The sequence below is a fragment of the Somniosus microcephalus genome, chromosome 15, assembly GCF_052327205.1.
Source record: "Somniosus microcephalus isolate GS21.2 chromosome 15, FLI_Smic_1.0, whole genome shotgun sequence".
Classification (NCBI taxonomy): Eukaryota; Metazoa; Chordata; class Chondrichthyes; order Squaliformes; family Somniosidae; genus Somniosus; species Somniosus microcephalus.
Genome location: NC_141001.1, coordinates 35,428,154 through 35,444,354, shown reverse-complemented (window position 1 = coordinate 35,444,354; position 16,201 = coordinate 35,428,154). Strand labels below are relative to the sequence as shown.

The 16,201-nt window shown below is 44.8% G+C and overlaps 1 protein-coding gene across 1 annotated transcript in view; it reads right to left on the bottom strand.

Annotated features, from left to right (window-relative positions):
- slc25a22a (solute carrier family 25 member 22a) overlaps positions 1-7,487 on the bottom strand; it is a 146,519-nt gene extending 139,032 nt beyond the window's left edge. The window contains exon 1 of the mRNA XM_086007645.1: positions 7,182-7,487. The gene's annotated coding sequence lies outside the window, so the exon portion shown is untranslated. The remainder of the gene's footprint in view (positions 1-7,181) is intronic.
- Between the last annotated feature and the right edge of the window lie 8,714 nt (positions 7,488-16,201).

Genomic DNA, 16,201 nt, shown 5'->3' with positions numbered 1-16,201 from the left:
CAAGTTATTTTAAGAAAAAAAAACAATCGCTTGATGAAGCAGTGGTCTGGATATGTGCCCAGATAGCCATTCAAAATTAACACATTTTGAGAGATTTTTTTTAACGTATATTGCACAACAAAAAGCAGGGCCAGCTCCAGATAAAATGAGAACTTGCTGTTTATTCTCTCTGTAGAAACTCACTGAAACCAATTCATATCACAAATCAAACACTGTCCCAATTTTTGTAGTGTTATTTTCTTTTTGTAATTTAATTCCTTTTTTGCTCCTATTTAGAAGGATTTTTTTCAGATGACTTGCAATAAATAAAGACAGCTTTTATACTTTATATAAAAAATAAATCACCATCTCACCACTCAATAGGAACGCCGTCATTTTCATTTTAAATTAAATGCAACAGAATCTAACTGTTGCAAAGCTTACTGTAACCAATGTAGCTGTCCTGATCGAAAGCTGTAATTAATATACGATTCTGTAAATACACTAGTAGACTATCCTTTATCCGCACTTCTGAAAACCGAAAACCTCTGAAAACCGAAAGTTTTTTTGGGGAGAGTAAGTCGTGCGCACGACATAACCCGAGTGGCGCCAAACATGACCCGACACGGCCAATGCTTTTCTGACCGGATTTGCGGGCCAGCTTAGCGTAGGAGTCAGCCGATATCCGGCTTTCCCACAACTGGCGGCGGCAGTCGAGCCCCAGACCCCCGCTAAGTCAAGGAATTCAGATACGGAGCAGGGGGAGCTGTAAACAGACTGGGAGCGGCAGCACAGAGAAGCAGGAAGGGGAATGAGACACGGAACAGTTGCAAGAGGTAGCCTGAACTTTTAAAATTTATATTAAATACAAATACTAATTACCAAATTAATTTAATGTTCAGAGTTTCCCAGTCTGAAATAATACCTTCTGAAATCCGAAAATTTCCGAAATCCGAAACACAGCTGGTCCCAAGGTTTTCGGATAAGGGATAGTCAACCTGTATCTTATCACACAAACAGCAAACCCAGCTGCCTCCCTACCATCCAGGTCATCAGGAGTTGTCAGGCATCATTGCCGTTTCTCTTCCTTATCAACCCAAGAAGCCAGTTAGCAGAATCATCACCCATCGTCCACACGAGCCCCTGCACAGTCACTCTTACCCTGCATCCTTTCTTGCATGATGGTAAACAACCCACTCTCGACAGCTCCTCCATTCCCTGCAGCACGCTGTCAGCCTTTATTCCACTCATCCCCAGCCCTTAAGAATTGCTTCATTCATGTCCCATAAACCCATGGCAGTCTATCCCAATCACGTGCGCCTCACACTTCTTACAAACCCTGTCAAACACCAAAACAGCATATTTAAAGTCATCGAGAGGAATACAATTCTTAGTTTTTTTCCTCCCTGCACACCACCCCACCCCCCACCCCCCCCCGCCCCCCCAAACGGTAAACTACACTTTTAGTTTATTTTGCTGTCACAACTAGTTACTGGAGAGTTTTGTTTTAAAATATATGAACTATTTGATTATAAATATATACACACACATTACTGTATATACAAACAAACAACCTGCTACGGCCTGAATTTGAATCCAGTCTAAGACAGAATGAAAATTTCTTCTCGGTTTGCTGCACAAAAATTGACGGTAAGCGGATGCTAAATTGGTATGCTCACCGATGCTATTCTCAAACTACCAATTTAGCATCAAATTATACTAGTACTACACTGGTGGCATAATAGCATAATATGTTTTTAAATCAGCACCCTTATGTAACCTCTGGTCTTATCCTTGAAAAGTCAAATTCTCACTGTGCAATGATGTTAGCTCCAGCAACAGCTGAATATGGCAACACCCCTAACACTTTGCCTATATACTAAGCGACATCAACTCAACCTTCCTCATGCTGACACCAACTATTAGATTTGCCAGTGTAGCTGGGTAAAGGTGGCAGCACACTGGTTTCTTCCTTGGAGCAACCTCATGCCTAGATACCTTTGCATATGCTACTGATTAACAGAAAGTGTAGCCTAGTGAACATGAATGAGGTGGGATGGTTTATTGTAGCTCACACAGCCCCTATTGGGTCACCATTGGAAGAGCAATTCTCTTCGGAGATTGGAGTTAAGGGACATTGCTGGGCCGAGTACAGGGAGCTTAGCTCTGCAACCAGCTACTCTATACACGAGGTCTAAGGTTGGTGCCAGTCGCACCGCCACAGGCAGCTCGCCCCTTTTGTAAAGTTGAATTCGGGTCACTTGTCTCGTCTGCAGCGGCCCGAAGGCAAGTCCTGAGGGGGGGGCGAGGGTGGAGTGGCACTGGGAGAGAGGGAGGTGGTCATGAGTGCTGTGGAGTCGTGGGAGCATTTCTACTCATCCTGGTTCCACAGTATCAATTTCTGAATTTAAATAAAACTTCTCTCGGTGGCAGCAGTAGGGGTCTCTGAAGAATCTGGAGCAGAGCCAGCCAGGCTCCTGGTCTGCCCACCGCCAGCCAGGCTCCTGGTCTGCCCACCGCCAGCCAGGCTCCTGGTCTGCCCACCGCCAGCCAGGCTCCTGGTCTGCCCACCGCCAGCCAGGCTCCTGGTCTGCCCACCGCCAGCCAGGCTCCTGGTCTGCCCACCGCCAGCCAGGCTCCTGGTCTGCCCACCGCCAGCCAGGCTCCTGGTCTGCCCACCGCCAGCCAGGCTCCTGGTCTGCCCACCGCCAGCCAGGCTCCTGGTCTGCCCACCGCCAGCCAGGCTCCTGGTCTGCCCACCGCCAGCCAGGCTCCTGGTCTGCCCACCGCCAGCCAGGCTCCTGGTCTGCCCACCGCCAGCCAATTCCAGTAAGAGAGCCCAAAACTGGCATTAGGCATCTTATTTGTGTGTAAGAGTCTTAATGCCTGTTTTGGACAGCCACTTGGTGCAGTTTCTGAATGGGAGGGGGTATCACTTGCAAACTCCCCAAATATGTGGAAAACATGATTTCCAAGCTAACAAATGTAGTTGCAGCAACGATGGTTGTTTCTTTTCAATAGGGGATAAATCTACTGGGACTGTCAGAAGTATCAAAAAAAATATAGGAAATGATCAAATCTGCCTTCAAAGATAAATGATCCATTTCACCATCACAGAGAACCTCATTGTTCTGTGGGAAGGGGTAAGCACACAAACAGTAACTGGTGTATGGATCAGAGTAAATGCTAAATAGAGCTAAAAGTATTAAATGCTAACTACTGTATGTCAGTGAGAGTTTTCCCTCAAACCAGTTCCTTATTACTGTCACATCTTTGTATCCTCCCATCTCTGTCTCTCTACTAAATAATACTGGGGGGGGGGGGGGGGGGGGGGCGGGGGAGAAGGGTCTCTACTGACCACTGAAACATTTGTTTCAATCCTTTGTTGTACTTCATTGGCTGTGAAGCGCTTTGGGGTTCTGAGGTCGCAAAAGGTGCTATATGAATGCAAGTTCTTTCTTTCGTTGAGTATTAAAGAAATCTCATTGGCACAGCGCTCGAGAATGTTTCACTATGCTAGCAGTATTAACCTGTGAAGCATACCTACACTTTGTATCTCTGACCTTGATACTTTTGAGCTGCATCAGAGATCAGACTCCACCTAGCCCTCTCATTCTGTACTGAAGAGTGCGAACAAACTTCCGCCACTTCCAAATGCCACCTTCCACTGCACCTACTCAATGCATGAACATGAGATCATATTTGTACTTCACGACAATGTGTATCTGCTTTAGAATTTTCCATGTTTGCTACATCAGGTCTGAATAGAGTGAAGCTTTCACAGTGGGAAATTTTACCAATGCCAAGAGTGCTGTAATAAATCAAAAGTCAGTTTACAAGAGATTACTCTGCAACATGGATATTGTCAAGATCAGATGTAAACCTTATTATAATATGGTGGTAGCAACACACTCTTGTGGTTAGTGATGGTTAATGATGTAGTTCAACCTGAGTGCGTTTCAGACTGCATCACCCTGCATAGTCTTACACACAATATGTACTGAGCATATTACTTTCCAGTAATCAACTGTTGATCATCAAGTGATGATTGTCACATTTGCTAATCTTGTCAAAATGGAGGTCATCACACATCAATGATACGGCGTGCAGTGGCCATTGATGGTTGCCATGGAACCCATCGTAATCTAAAAAGAGCACACTGGAATAAAATCACTCTACCAGCTCAACAGTAGACACTGCAATAGAACAAATAATAAACCTCTAAATAGTCTATGGCATAAACGTACTAGCCAATCTGAGGACTAAGCCTACAGACAGGCAGCTCCCTAGTTTGATTCTTGCTTTATGTCTATCTCAGGCAAAGCAGCAACTGAGGTGCTCCAACCAGCACCGGCCTCAGCCAAGGTCAGTCCCTGACCACTGTCCAGTGAACTCTGCTGAAAAGTGCACATGGGGGAGGGGGCACGGGGTGGGCACAAAACCAGGCTGGCAGCGAGGGCCTCTATGGTTAAATAGTCAAGCAACAATCACTATTTATGTTTACGTTTGAAGAATGACTACTTGAACGAGGTCCTGGAAGGGACGTGGCATATGTGGAACTGTTGCACCCCAGCAACTGGCAGTGTCTTCACGAAGGGGGGGGGGGGGGGGGGGGAAAGAGGGGGAAAGGGGAGAAAATAAAAAAGTGGTAATAAATACCATTTAAAATGTTGAGGCTGGAATCTAATTTATAAGCAGTAATAAACTGCTTGAGCTTTACCCTGATGGTTTAAAGTAGATTTTGAACCCGAGTGAGATTAGTGCCTCATCACCCTTCTCGGTCTTTACTACTCCTTTTCTAGTTGTCAGGAGCAATGAAAGGAGCAAGATCATATTGAAGTGTGAATCCAATGTCACATTGAAACACTATTGGAGTTTTCAAAGGGGTGCAATCTTCCTTCATTTACATATTGTGCAATGAGCAGTAACGTCACATGATCTACTAATCGAGTGTTCAGTAGCTACAAAAGGGTCAACTGAGTAAATCCCCAGGGAAGATTCTCACTATCTGCTAATGCCAGCCTTCACCCTTATCTCCCACTTCCTTGGGTAAGAGATGATGGTGACATTTACATAAAGTTTCGTGTTTTACTTTTTAAATTGTAAGCATTGTGCCATATAAATCAGCAGAACTCTGGCTATCACATTCGTCAAGCTCTTAAGTTAAAGGGATGTAAGTAGTGTATACTGTGGTAGGGCTTTATATTAAGGCAATGTTTGAGTTGGAAAAACAGAGACTCCACATTCACATGGGAAGCTTTCTGAACACCTCTCACATGAGATGCAAAACAAAGGTTTGTCTGTCAATAGGCAAATCTTCTCAGCTCTTACCTCCAAGCTCTCTCCTTCTTGGGCACAACCTCTTTTGTCTTTACCAATATGAACTTTCTCTCTGGTTTCTCTATATTTCATACACCCTATATGCTCTTTCTCAACGAGTTCAAAACCAAGGCTACTGATTTTTATGTGAAAACAGGGCAATGATCCAAGTCACAGAATCCAATTCCAAAACACCTTTTAAAAACTGTATTAAAAGCAGGATCTAATGTCTTCAGTTGTGAGAAACCAGCAACCCTGATCAAGACTAATGGCACCGTATCCTGGCTCACTTTTCCCCAGAATCTCAAACTGTACAACTCCTGGTTTCCCTCAGTTATCTCTTCCTCCTACAAACTGCAGCCATTTAAAGCCCAACCTTGACATCGCCTAACCACTACTTCTCAAATGACCTGGTCTCCTCCCACATTCGTTTCCATTCTGATGGTGATCAGCACTTGGGGCCGTCACCCAGCTTTCTCAATAAGAAAAAAATCCAGCACTCCCGTGTGATGTTTGAGTACAGCTCTGCTCTAAAAATTTAACAGAGAACATGATGGCTGCAAACACCCCAATATGTAGGAGGGCCATCTGTGAAGAAATTAATGCAGATATTCCACTAACCAGAATACACCAGAGTAAGTTTCACAGAGATGTAAAACTTCCCTGTTGCGTTTCTTTCAAATTTTCACTAAATCTAAAACACGCATGGTGGGAACAGTGCCTTCAATGTGCCTTAAAGTACCTCAACATGGACGTCCCCATGTAGAAAGTTGAACGCGCTCTGGCTTTTCACACGATGTAATAAAAGCCCCATCTTATCAACTTTCATCAGATTGTCTCTATTGAGCGTATTGTACCCGTTTTGTGAGGTGAGCAAAGTTTAATGAGGTGAGCAAAATTTAATGGGTCGCAATTCCTGGAATCCTGCTGCTAATGTGAAGAAAATTGTGTCTGTCAAAGTGGAATTCCAACCTATGGCAAAATACCAACCCTAGCCCACGGAATCCTCGAGATTCACACGGCTCCTTGTTGCCAATCATTTCCAGACCAACAGATAATCCTTTTTTTGGACCAAAGTAAAATCAGAACAAGACAGTCGAATAAAAGTAAGTGCTAACATATTAGACTTTCATTTGAAAAAAAGACAGCCCTGATAAAACTAATAAAATAACTGAAATCCCAGACTAAATTCAGGGCGGTCCTTCTCTCCTCGCATAGCACGGTGCGATCTGTTTAGCAGCCTCGCTGTTAACACAAGCCATGAGTATTTCGTTTGGTCTTTACCCCACTCACTACATTCTGGAGCAGCCATTGTACTGACCCAGTCATTCATTGTCAACTCGGTTTACAAGAGGTTGTTTGAAACACTGTGAAGTACAACAAAATAAATTAATATAAAGTGAATTCAACGCCCTGACACGTATCCTATTGAATAATGTACGAGATTGGTAGAGGGCTGCACCGAGTCTCTCTCTCTCTCTGCAGTTTTATACTATCTTGCAATTCAAAAACATCCACCTTTAATCGCACCAGGAATAAGCTGGGAAGCGGCGACGATGCTGGTCTGCCGTTAAGAGTAAAATCCGTGCTGAAAAATAAATCTTGCGCACTGACAGAACATACACTCTGCATAATGACAGCGGTTCGAACACGACGACCGGGTTACCGGGTACTTTCATGCACAACACCCCGCCGTTCCGTTACTCCCTCTTGACTTCCCAAATTTTTGTGTGTGTGTGTGTTGCAAATGCGACTTGATTCATAAAACCGCTAGGTGAGTGCAAGGAGCGGCAACCAAAAAAAAACAATGAAAAGCCGCTGAGCCCATCCACTCCCTTACTTATTACATTGCTAACCATTGCATTTGGCCAGCAGCTTCTTACCTCAGCTCGCTCTCTCGCCGAGTCCTGCCCGTACCTCTCCTGCAAAAATCATATATACACACACACAAGATTGGTATGGCTGCTCACAACGTCCGCAGATACAGGCTGGCAGGCAGCGTGCGCGCGCGCGCACACACAGAGCGAGTCGCCGGCAGCGCGCGCGAACACGCACGTCTCCCGGGAGCGAGCAAGCAAGCAGCGCGAGACTCCCGGGCAAGCGCTCCATTCCCGTCCGGCTGCACTCTCTCCCTCCTTAGCTCAATCTTCAAAGAAACCTTTTCCTGCAGCGAATAACCTCCCCACCCTCCTCCCTCAAAACTAAAAGCAAGGCTCGTGTGCGAATGCCTTCCTTGTTGCATTTATTATTTAGTCTCCCAAACCACCACCACTCCTCCGCTGCGCGAGAATACGCACTGTACAAATTTGGGGGAAAATACTTAATAATTGCTCAGGCGATGCCAGTAGGGCTGGCGAATATGGGTTCTTTCTTTTCTTGGTTTATTAAATAGTGGCAGTTTGTACTGTAAACATTATTGATTTACCTGTAAAAATGTATTATTGTATTTATATTGTTGACCATAAAGCTGTTTTTGAGGCTTTTTTTGTGGTCAATGAATGTAATGGATTTACTATGTAATTGATGAGTTGTATAAGTACTGTTATACTTGAATGTTAAAATAATAAAAAAATAATTGCTCAGGAAATAAAATGCAAAATTGTACCGGATCCCCCTGGTCTGACAGATTTGTGATTTGAAACCGTTATCTCGTCAGGAGCAAGTCGTGCTTGGAAGTTTCATATAATAATGTAATCTACTGCAGTCACTCGATGTCCGTTCTTAAAGTGTTCTCTAAACGGGGTCACCTTTATAGAAACAATAAGGACTTGTATTTATACAGCGCCTTTCACGAATACCTGACGCCCCAAAAGTACTTTTTGAAGTGTAGTCACTGTTGTAATGTAGGAATCCCGGCAGCCAAATTGCACACAGCAAGCTCCCACAAACAGCAATAATGACCAGGTCATCTTTTTTTTTAATGATGTTGGTTGAGGGATAGATACTGGCTAGGACACCAGGGATAATTCAAAATAGTGCCACCTGAGAGCAGATGAGGCCTCAGTTTAACATCTCATCTGAAAGAATGCACCTCCATACAGTGCAGCGCTCCCTCAATACTGCACTGGAGTGTCAGCCTAGATTTCTGTGCTCAAGTTTCTGGAGTGGGACTTTGAACCCACAACCTTCTGACTCAGAGGCAAGGGTGTTACCAACTGAGTCACAGCTGTCACTGACACTTATATATAAAAGGAGATTCGTGCATAAAATGGAAGATCATGAAAGCTTTGTAGTTCACCATCCAAAAAGAACCAATTCTGTACGTTCCCTTGGTCATCACCCAAGCTCAGTACACTATTAAAATATAATTGCATTACAATACTGGATTCACTTCTGCTGTTTATTGCAACATCTGAATGGCAGATTGGGTTCCTTCCACACCAACTCATCTACTGGAGCATTCGCGATGCTAAGGACGTCATGGATAGCACGTTTAGGGAGTTGGTCACACCGCAGGTAAAGGCTGCACAGGCAGGAAGGGAATGGGTGACCACCAGGCAGAGTAGTAGGTGCAGGCAGGCAGTGCAGTAGGTGCAGGCAGGCAGTGCAGGGGTCCCCTGTGCCCATCCCCCTCTCAAACAGATATACCGCTTTGGATATTGTTGGGGAGGATGACTTATCAGGGGAAGGCAGCAGCAGCCAACTTCCTGGCACGGTGGGTGGTTCTGCTGCACAGGACGGGAGGAAAAAGAGTGGGAGAGCTATAGTAATAGGGGATTCTATTGTAAGGGGAATAGATAGATGTTTCTGCGGCCGCAAACGTGACTCCAGGATGGTATGTTGCCTCCCTGGTGCAAGGGTCAAGGATGTCTCAGAGCGGCTGTAGAACATTTTGGAAGGGAAGGGTGAACAGCCAGTTGTCGTGGTCCATATAGATATAGCTGTATGTATAAGACTACACTACCCAGCTGTATGTATATTAAGACTACATTACCATGGAGTTAACCCAGTCTGTTGGCTCTTCGACTTTCCTGATGACTCCTAGTGTGGTCATTCTGTCCAGTTCATTCTTGAGCCGGTCACGCAGGAGTGCTGGAACTCTTCATGGAGCATGTACCACTGGCTGAGCATCCTCCTTTAGCTGGATCTTGTAAGTGAATGGTAGAACTCCAAATCCTTTGAACACATCCTGGAAATCATTCACTACAGAATCCACCAAGTCATCTGGTCTGCTTATGGCACAGTTTATACAGTAGACTCTCTTGACCAGTTCTAATTCCTCACAAGCTTTGTCACCCAGTAGTGAATCAAGTCTTTCAGCCACAACAGAAAACATGAGATGATGCACTTTGTCTTTGACTGTCACTTTGAGTCTGCATACACCTAAGCTATCTATTTTCTGTCCATTATAGTCCTTCAGTAGTACTGACTTTTTCTGTATTTTGGGCTTTTCTTTCACATTGTTAATGTCACTCATACTGATTAAGTTTGCTTTTGCCCCAGTGTCTAGTTTCAAGGTAACTAATGCTCCATTTACCTGCAGTGGGATCATCCATTTGTCCACTTTTACTGCATTAACTTTATGTTCAGCATTGTCCATTTCTGAGGGCTGCACATTTTCTGTATCCTTTTTGATATCGTCACATGACACCATTCGTACAAAAATTGTCTCACTTAAATCAGTGTCCTCAATTACATTAACTCGTTGCCCTTTCTTAGTTTTTAATTTTGAAAAGCATTGTTTGGCAAAGTGATTCTTTCCATTACACTTTGTGCACATTTTTCCAAACGCTGGGCATTGTCTTAACTGGTGTTTGTAACCACAGCGTTTACAATTAAAAATTTCATCCTCCGATTGCTTTTCATTTCTGTTCTGCCCACGTTTCTTCCCCTTGTAGGACACAGCACCGACAGCAGCATTATCACTCATTACAATCGCATCATTATTGATTTCACTGAAGGTTTTCGCGTGCTTTTGAGCTAGCTCACTGGCTTGGCATATTTTCACCGCATTTTCCAAATTTAGTTAGGTTTCTCTCAACAGACGTTCCCTGACTTTTTTTTATCATGAATACCAAACACAGTCTGGTCATGAATCATGGATGCTTTGAGCTCAGAGAAATTACATGTCTGCGCTTTCAGTTTCAGATCAGTTATAAAGCTATCAAAAGTCTCATTTTGCTGCTGTGTCTGAGAACGGAAGATGTATCTTTCATAGGTCTCATTCTTTTTGGGAGAGCAATGTGCATCAAATTTTTTTAGCACATCTAATTTTTCTCTGTTCTCCTCTGGATTAAATACAAATGTATTAAATACCTCTATCGCCTGTGGGCCTGCAACCGTAAACAGCAACGCTATCTTCCTTGCGTCTGGCTTCGTACCGAATCCGATGGCTGCAATGTAGAGTTCGAATTGTTGTTTAAGAGTCTGCCAATTGTAGTCGAGATTTCCTGTGAGTTTCAAACGCTCTGGTGGCTTCAAATTCTCCATGTCGCTTTTCACAATTTTTAGCAGATCTTCACCATCCTGGTACCATCTTATGTTCATTAATAAATAGACATTCTTATTATGAACACAGCTAGCTTTTGCTAGACACTTTTACTGAGCATATGTGGACTAGGTACAGTATCTGTAGAGGCTTCCATCTTGACTGCTGCCTTGTGGGTGGCCTAGTGCCTCATGGGTAATGTAGTCTTAATATACATACAGCTGGGTAGTGTAGTCTTATACATACAGCTATATACAGCTCTACGGCTCCACCTAGTGTCCACTATAGAATGACATGTTATTGATCATTACAGGGAGGATGACTTATCAGGGGAAGGCAGCAGCAGCCAACTTCCTGGCACGGTGGGTGGTTCTGCTGCACAGGACGGGAGGAAAAAGAGTGGGAGAGCTATAGTAATAGGGGATTCTATTGTAAGGGGAATAGATAGACGTTTCTGCGGCCGCAAACGTGACTCCAGGATGGTATGTTGCCTCCCTGGTGCAAGGGTCAAGGATGTCTCAGAGCGGCTGCAGAACATTTTGGAAGGGGAGGGTGAACAGCCAGTTGTCGTGGTGCATATAGGTACCAACGATATAGGTAAAAAATGGGATGAGGTCCTAAAAGTTGAATATAGGGAGTTAGGAGGTAAATTAAAAAATAGGACCTCAAAGGTAGTAATCTCAGGATTGCTGCCAGTGCCACGTGCTAGTCGGAGTAGAAATAGAAGGATATTTCAGATGAATATGTGGCTAGAGGAGTGGTGCAAGGGGGAGGGATTCAAATTACTGGGACATTGGAACCAGTTCTGGGGGAGGTGGGGCCAGTACAAACTGGACGGTTTGCACCTGGGCAGGGCCGGGACCGATGTCCTAGGGGAGTGTTTGCTAGTGCTCTGGGGGAGGGTTTAAACTAAAATGGCAGGGGATTGTGAACCTAAGCAGGGAGACAGAGGAAAGGGAAACAAGGATAGAAGCAAAAGACAGGAAGGAGAAAAACAAAGGTGCCAGTCAGAGAAATCAAAGGGTTTAAATCAAACATGGCCACAGTAAATAATAAATCTAAAAGGTGTAAGAGTGTTAAAAAAAACAAGCCCGAAGGCCTTGTGTCTTAATGCGAGGAGCATTCATAATAAGGTGGATGAATTGGGTGCGCAATTAGAGGTAAACAGATATGATATGATTGGGATTACTGAAACATGGCTCCAGGGTGACCAAGGCTGGGAACTCAACATCCAGGGGTATTCAATATTCAGGAAAGATAGGCAAAAAGGAAAAGGAGGTGGGGTAGCATTGCTGGTTAAAGAGGGGATTAACACAATTGAAAGGAAGGATATTAGCTCTGATGATGTGGAATCTGTATGGGTAGAACTGAGAAATACCAAGGGGCAGAAAACGTTAGTGGGAGTGGTATACAGACCTCCAAACAGTAATGCGGAGGTTGGGGATGGCATTAAATGGGAAATTAGAGACGCGAGCAATAAGGGCACAGCAGTTATCATGGGTGACTTTAATCTACATATAGATTGGGCTAACCAAATTAGTAACAATACTGTGAAGGAGGAATTCCTGGAGTGTATACAGAATGGTTTCCTGGAACAATATGTCGAGGAACCAACTGGAGATCAGGCCATCTGAGACTGGGTATTATGTAATGAGAAAGGATTAATTAGCAATCTTGTAGTGCGAGGCCCCTTGGGTCAGAGTGATCATAATATGATAGAATTCTTCATTAAGATGGAGCGTGAAGTAGTTGACTCAGAGACTAGGGTCCTGAATTTAAATAAAGGAAACTACGATGGTATGAAGCACGAGTTTGGTAGGATTGATTGGGGAATGTTACTCAAAGGGTTGATGGTGGATAGGCAATGGCAAACATTCAAAGATCGCATGGATGAACTACAGAATTTGGTCATCCCTGCTTGGCATAAAAATAAAACAAAAAAGGTGACTCAACCGTGGCTAACAAGGGAAATTAGGGATAGCATAAGATCCAAGGAGAGGACATATAAATTGGCCAGAAAAACATAGAAACATAGAAGATAGGAGCAGGAGTAGGCCATTCGGCCCCTCGAGCCTGCTCCGCCATTCAATGCGATCATGGCTGATCATCCAAATTCAGTATCCGGTCCCTGCAGTAAACCTGAGGGTTGGGAGCAGTTTAGGATACAGCAAAGGAGGACAAAGGGATTAATTAAGAGGGGGGAAATAGAGTATGAGAGTAAGCTTTCAGGGAACATAAAATTGACTGTAAAAGCTTTTATAGATCTGTGAAGAGAAAAAGATTGGTGAAGTCAAACGTAGGTCCCTTGCAGTCAGAATAAGGGGAATTTATAATAGGGAACAAAGAAATGGCAGACCAATTAAATACATGCTTTGGTTCTGTCTTCACAGAGGAGGATACAAATAACCTCCCACGTTTAGTGAGTTGGTCACACCGCAGGGAAGGGTTGCACAGGAAGAAAGGAAATGGGTGACCACCAGGCGGAGCAATAGAAGGAGGCAGGTAGTGCAGGAAACCCCTGTGACCATTCCCCTCTCAAACAGGTATACCGATTTGGATACTGTTGAGGGGGATGACTCACCAGGGGAAGGCAGCAGCAGCCAACTTCCTGGCACTGGGGGTGCTCCTGCTGCCCAGGAAGGGAGGAAAAAGAGTGGGAGAGCAATAGTGGTAGGGGATTCTATAGTAAGGGGAACAGATAGGCGTTTCTGTGGCCGTAGACGTGAATCCAGGATGGTTTGTTGCCTCCCTGGTGCCAGGGTCAAGGATGTCACTGAGCGGCTGCAGGGCATTCTGGAGGGGGAGGGTGAACAGGCAGAGGTCGTGGTCCACATTGGTACCAACGACATAGGTAAAAAGAGGGATGAGGTCCTGCAGCAAGAATTTAGGGAGCTGGGTGGAAGATTAAAGAGCAGGACCTCAAAGGTTGTAATCTCTGGATTACTCCCGGTGCCACGTGCTAGTGAGTATAGGAATAGGAAGATAGAACAGATGAATGCGTGGCTAAAGGGATGGTGCAGGGGGGAGGGCTTTAGTTTCCTGGATCACTGGGCCTGCTTCTGGGGAAGGTGGGACTTGTACAAGTCGGACGGTCTACACCTGAACCAGAGGGGGACCAATATCCTTGCGGGGAGGTTTGCTAGCACTGCTGGGGGGGGTTTAAACTAACTTGGCAGGGGGATGGGATACAGAGTGGAGCTATAGTAGGGGGTGATTTACAGCCAAATACAGAGGAAAAAACAAGTCAGCTGGGAAGGCAGAGAAAATATGTGAGGGCAAAAGGGAATATGGCAAGGCTGGAAGGCATTTATTTTAATGCAAGGAGTCTTGCAAATAAGGTGGATGAACTGAAGTTGTTGTTGAACACATGGGAGTACGATATTGTTGCTATCACGGAGACATGGTTGAGGGAGGGTCAGGACTGGCAGCTCAATATTCCGGGGTATAGAATCTTCAGGAGAGACAGAGGGGGGTGTAAAAGGGGAGGGGGTGTTGCAATATTAATTAAGGAGTCGATTACTGCTGTAAGGAGGGATGATATATTAGCGGGTTCCTCTAATGAGGCCATATGGGTAGAACTTAAAAACAAAAAGGGGGCAAGCACCTTGCTGGGAGTGTACTATAGGCCCCCAAACAGTCAGGGGGAGATAGAGGAACAGATATGTAGGCAAATCTCAGAGAAGTGCGAAAATAATAGGGTAATAATAGTGGGGGATTTCAACTTCCCCAATATTAATTGGGATAGTCAGGGTGTGAAAGGCTTAGAGGGTGCAGAATTCTTAAAGTGCATCCAGGAGAGCTTTTTGAGCCAACATGTAGAAAGTCCTACAAGAGAGGGGGCGGTACTGGACCTAATTCTAGGGAATGTAGCCGGGCAAGTGGTGGAAGTGTCAGTAGGAGAGCATTTTGGCGACAGTGACTATAATTCAGTGAGATTTAAGGTGGTCATGGAAAAAGACAATGACGGCCCGGAAATAAGGGTTCTAAATTGGGGGATGGCCGATTTTAATATGATAAGGCAGGATCTGGCCAAAGTGGACTGGGAGCAGCTACTTATAGGAAAATCCACATTAAAGCAGTGGGAGGCTTTCAGAAGGGAAATAGAGAGAGTACAATGCCAACATGTTCCTGTAAAGGTCAAGGGTGGGACCAACAAGCAAAGGGAACCTTGGATGACAAGGGATATACAAAAATGCATTAGGAAAAAAAGGGGGGCTTTTGGCAGTTACAAAAGACTAAAGACGGAGGAAGCCCTGGAGGAGTATAAAAAGTGCAGGGGCATACTTAAAAAAGAAATTAGGAGGGGCCATGAAATAACACTGGCGAGCAAAATAAAGGAAAATCCTAAGATGTTTTATAAGTATATTAAGGGCAAGAGGATAACCAGGGAAAGGGTAGGGCCCATTAGGGACCAAAGTGGCAATCTGTGTGTAGAGCCAGATGATGTAGGCGGGGTTTTAAATGAATTTTTTGCATCTCTGTTCACTATGGAGAAAGATGATGGAGACATAGAAATCGGGCAAGGGGACTGTGACATACTTGAACATATTAGCATCGAGAGGGAGGAGGTACTAGCGGTTTTAGCAGGCCAAAAAGTGGATAAATCCCCAGGCCCGGACGAGATGTATCCCAGGCTGTTGTGTGAGGCAAGGGAGGAGATTGCAGGGGCTCTGGCACAAATTTTCAGAACCTCTCTGGCCACAGGGGATGTACCAGAGGACTGGAGAACAGCTAACGTAGTACCATTATTCAAGAAGGGTAGCAGGGATAAACCAGGGAATTACAGGCCAGTGAGCCTAACATCTGTGGTAGGGAAATTATTGGAAAAAATTCTGAGGGACAAAATTAGTCTCCACTTGGAGAGGCAAGGATTAATCGGGGATAGTCAGCATGGCTTTGTCAAGGGTAAATCATGTCTGACAAATCTGATTGAATTTTTCGAGGGGGTGACTAGGTGTGTGGATGAGGGAAATGCTGTGGATGTGGTTTACATGGACTTCAGTAAAGCTTTTGACAAAGTCCCGCATAGGAGACTGGTCAAGAAGGTAAGAGCCCATGGGATCCAGGGTGCCTTGGCGCGTTGGATCCTAAACTGGCTGAGTGGCAGGAGGCAGAGGGTGATGGTCGAAGGTTGCTTTTGTGACTGGAAGCCTGTGTCTAGTGGGGTACCTCAGGGATCGGTGCTGGGTCCCTTGCTGTTTGTGATCTACATAAATGATTTGGATGAGAATGTAAAAGGTATGATCAGTAAGTTCGCAGATGACACGAAAATTGGTGGGGTGGTAAATTGCGAGGAGGAAAGCCTCAGGCTACAGGAAGATATAAACGAGTTGGTCAGATGGGCGGAAAAGTGGCAAATGGAATTTAACCCTGAAAAGTGCGAGGTGATGCATTTTGGACGGACAAATAAGGCAAGGGAGTACACAATGAGTGGTAGGACCCTAGGAAGTACAGAGGGTCAGAGGGACCTTGGTG